General features: G+C 49.6%; 1 pseudogene; it reads left to right on the top strand.

The window, feature by feature from the left end:
- Positions 1-440: 440 nt before the first annotated feature.
- LOC108537504 (cell death activator CIDE-3-like) lies at positions 441-2,536 on the top strand (annotated as a pseudogene).
- Positions 2,537-4,649: the final 2,113 nt, after the last annotated feature.

Here is a 4,649-nt window from a genome sequence, read left to right as displayed (position 1 = left end):
TGACCTCCCAAAGTGCTGGGATTACAGGTGTGAGCCACCACGCCCAGCTGGAACTGCGTTTCTTTTTGGGGTGATGTAAATGTTCTGAAATTAGATAGTGGTGATGGTTCCACAACTTCGTTAATATACAAAAACCTCTGAAGTATATGCTTTTTTTGAGATGGGGTCTCACTCTGTCACTCAGGCTGCAGTGCAGTGGCATGATCACAGCTAACCACATCCTTGATCTCCTGAGCTCAGGTGTTCCTCCCACCTCAGTCTCCTGAGTAGCTGGGACTACAGGTACACACCACCACACCTGGCTAATTTATGTATTTTTTTTTGTAGAAATGGAGTCTCACCATTTTGCCCAGTACTTGGATCTGAATTGTACACTTTAAGAGGGTGACTTTTATAATATGTAAATGATATCTCAATTAAAAATTACATATGTGGCTTACATTATATTTTATTGGACATTATTCTAGACTATGAACCCTGAAGCCAGGCACCAAGAGGTACCATGATAAAGTCTTTACATAGTGATTCCACAGCAGAGGGCCTGGGCTCCAGTTCTACCCCATAGACCCCAGCCCGCTTGTTCCTTCCCTGGCATCTGAGAAGCTATGGCGTGGAGCTTTCCCAGACTGGCTCTGTGACTTTTTAGAGATGGCGGAAGCATCACCCACCTTATTCCCCAGGTCCAGGACACTCTTGATACTGGCAGACAAGCCCTTCTTCCTGGTGCTGGAGGAAGATGGCACAACTGTAGAGAGAGAAGAGTCCTTCCTTCCAAGCTCTGGCAGGCGATAGTGTTCCTGGTCCTCCAGAAGGGGCAGAAATGGGAGCCCCCATCAGAACAGGTGAGGTCCCACCTGTCGGGGGAGGAAACTGGGACCCTGGGAGAAGTCTTCAAGGGGTGCTAACCATCTGCTTGTCTCGATGCAGGGGATGAGGCACCCACTGTCTCTCTCCCATAAGCTTGCCAAGAAGATGGATGTGGCCCACATAACCTTTGACCTGAACAAGCTGAGCCCATAGGACTTCATCAGCTGCCTGAACATGAAGGCGACTTTCTATGATGTGTACTCCCTTTCCTATGATCTATACTGCATGAGGCTGAGTGCATGGTGAGTGAATTGGGATTTGCTGGGGACACCTCCATGACACCCTCCATCCCATCCTATCTCTTTAGTCATTTGGACTCATCTGATCTGGATTGGTCTTTGATTTGTCTGTGCATTCCCACTAGAGTGTCAGCTCCTGGAGGACAGGAATCCCATTAGCCCTGCTCATCCCTGTATCATCCTTGTATCACACCTAGTGACAGCCTGGCATATTGAGGGTGCTCAGTGCATGTTGGATGAGTGAGTAGCTGATGGCACCGAGACAAGGAGCAAATCTTGAAGCTGAGGGGAATCCCAAATCCTATCTTCAGACAGACCTTGTTCCTTTCTGGCACAGGTGAAATGGAGCCTGGGGAGGAGGTGATGGGAGAAGGAAAAATGCCACCATGGATTCTGTTACACAGAAGCCAGTGGGTATACCATCTCCCACCCAAACAGGGGAGCAGCTCCAAGTACCCCTGGTGACAGTGGCCACGTGACTTCAACCTGGCCAATCAGAAGAGCCCAACCTACCCAGCCACAGTGATTAGCTAACGTCTGGGCATGTGACCAATCAGGTGGCGAGGGTCAGGGCAAGGGTAGGTAGCAGGGGAGAGAAGGTCTATTTCTGTTGGGTGGCTGGGACTGTGGGTGCCATCCTGTCACCTTGAAGGGAAAGCCCACCTGAGCACGACATCCACGCTGAGGGAAGGACACGGAGTCTGAGGTTGGGAGAGTCCAGGGCGACATTATTGAGCACCCAGGTGCAGCCAAGGTACAGTTACCCCAGAACATTCTCACTGAGATCCAGGTGGCTGTGAAGGTCACCTAGAGAGCTCAGCAGAGCTCCTCCAGCCTCTGGAGTTGATAGCTGTGAAGTTGATATAATGAGGACCCCAAATCACCCAATCTCAAGCAGCTCCTTCCAGTGACTGCCATCATGTGCACTCTACACCAAGTCATGTAGCATGCCAGCTGGGACAGCTACTTTACTACATCCTAGAGCCCCACCCAAAGCAGGAGGAAGAGGCCTGAGGCAAGTTCCAGCAAATACTATCTGCCCTACAGTACCACCACCAAAATAAACATTTCTACAGGAACCTCATGCCCCAGAATGTACTTGTATTTACAAGACGCCAACTACAACATAAAATATCTTTGTCTTTGGCACCAGATTTATGATAGGCTACAAGCTGGACACCTTTTGTGTAACTCCTCGTTGTACTGCCCTATGGTGAATGGATAGAGGTGGAATCTGGAGTCATTTTTTACACCACCATAACCAGAGCCTTACCATTTGTCAGACCTTTGTGGAGCTGAGGAAACAAATACTGTGTGGCAAACATAAGATACAGTTGTTCCTTTCTTCAGAAGGAGAAGGGGCCTGGCTCAGTGTCTCACGCCTGTAATCCCAGCACTTTGGGAGGCCGAGGCGGGCGGATCATGAGGTCAGGAGATTGAGACGAGCCGAGATCATCCTAACTAACACGGTGAAACCCCGTCTCTACTAAAAATACAAAAACAAAATTAGCTGGGCGTGGTATCGGACACCTATAGTCCCAGCTACTCAGGAGGCTGAGGCAGGAGAATGGCGTGAACCCGGAAGGCAGAGCCTGTAGTGAGCCGAGATCACACCACTGCACTCCAGCCTGGGAGACAGAGCGAGACTCCAAAAAAATTTAAAAACACAAAGAGAGAAGGACTCATCAACACACTGCTGCCTGCAAACCCAGGGAAAGACCACCCTACACTACGTTATATGGCATCTGTAAATCAACATGGGCCAGCAGGAGACCCCAAGGCCCTACCAGAAGCTGCTCTTTGATCACCAGGTTCACACTGCATCTTTTTGGGAAGGTTAAAAAATAATAAATGACCACCAGGATCACAGAAGGAAAGAGCTCATGATGTCCATGGAATTCACACAGATCACATCCAGGAATCTTTGGAACAAAAAATTCCCAACACCATGGCCTCATACAAAAATCCTGGGCTGCAGGAAACCTGAGGCAGAGAGCTCTGTCATCACAGTGAAGTCCCTGCCTTCAGCAGATCCCACCAACATCCACAATGTTTCCCATCACCTGAAAAAAACTCATGTATTAAACTATTACACTTCTTCAGAATATTGGAAAATGGTGCATAGTTCGTATGTTCTCATTTGTTTATCTTGTGTCCAAAGTGTCTTGTCATTCCAGGGCACTCTAATTCTTGTGTATTAATAAAGTTTGAGGTATAATAAGGCCTCCAGATCAGATGAGTAAAACTGAAGATAGTCACAGTTCCCAGAAGGAAGGCACAGCACAGTTAGGCAGGGCCACACGGGAAGCAGCAGGGTTGGTCAGGAGGCAGAGGGAGGGGTACTCTGAGCAAGCACCTTTCCTGTGCTGCCTACAGGGAGAAAAGAGTGAGGGGCAACAAGCAGATTTAGGAGAGGGCAGTTCCAATCATTCCAGTCCATAGGGGTCTGGTTCCTGTCACTGAGGTGATCAGGGCAGTAGGATAGTGGTCCCAGTATGACAGCCCACAGGGGAAGTGTCTGAGGTGCAGGCACTGGATTGGTTTGTATTTGAAAAGTAGGTTGGGTACAGTGGCACACAACTATGATCCCATCACTTTGGGAGGCCAGGAGCTCAAGACCAGCCTGGGCAACATAGTGAGACCCCACCTCAACAAAAACTTGAAAATGAAAAAAATTAGCCAGGCAGGGTAGTACATACCTGTAGTCCCAGCTACTTGGGAGGCTGAGGCAGGAAGATCACTTAAGCCCAGGTTTCGAGGCTGCAGTAAGCTCTGATCACGGCACTGCACTCCAGCCTGAATGAGGGGAGACCTTGTCTCTCTCTTGAAAAAGAAAAAGAAAAAAGTACACCCTTGGGAGGAAGACTGCTCTGGGGGAGAAGGTGACATGGGAGGCAAAGGGCCAAGGCAAGGTGACCTGGCATATCATGAGGTTGTTCAGAACACGAAGTCCCGTGTACACACAAAGGGCAGGTGTTAAAGCTCCAAGTTCACAGAAGCTAGAAACATGGCCAAGGCCAGGGCTCAGTACAGTGTCACCTCCTCAGAGAAGCCTTTTCTGCCTGTGCCATCTACAGTGAGAGCCTCCCCTGTGCACATGTCCCTAGCTGCTCCCACTTCATTCCCTTCTTGACATTCAGGGCCTGTCCCCCTCGGCTCAGCATCTTCTGGGCCTCCCACCTCACCCAGAGTAAAAGTCCTCAGAGCAGCCCCAAGGCCTACAGGACCTGGGCGCCCTGACATCCCAGGTCTCCTCTCCCACCACTGCCCTTCTCTCAGGCCACTCCAGGCCCATCTCTGCTCTCCTGGTTTCCCTGAGCCCTGCTTCGCTCTCTGCGGCACTTCCCTCTCCACAGCACTTCCCTCTGCCACCACACTGAGTAATACTCAGTTTTTCTCTCCTGCACAGTATCACCAACAAGGAGCAGCTGGTTTTGTTTTTTTCTAAATTCCTGCTTTTGTCTACAACCTACATCATGGCTGAGCACATAATAGGGGTCAATAAATAGTAAAGGAGCAATTCTTCTCACCACCTGATACGTG

Source organism: Rhinopithecus bieti, unplaced genomic scaffold (assembly GCF_001698545.2).
Source record: "Rhinopithecus bieti isolate Rb0 unplaced genomic scaffold, ASM169854v2 scaffold_13262, whole genome shotgun sequence".
NCBI lineage: Eukaryota > Metazoa > Chordata > Mammalia > Primates > Cercopithecidae > Rhinopithecus > Rhinopithecus bieti.
This window is presented reverse-complemented; position numbering and strand designations above follow the sequence as displayed.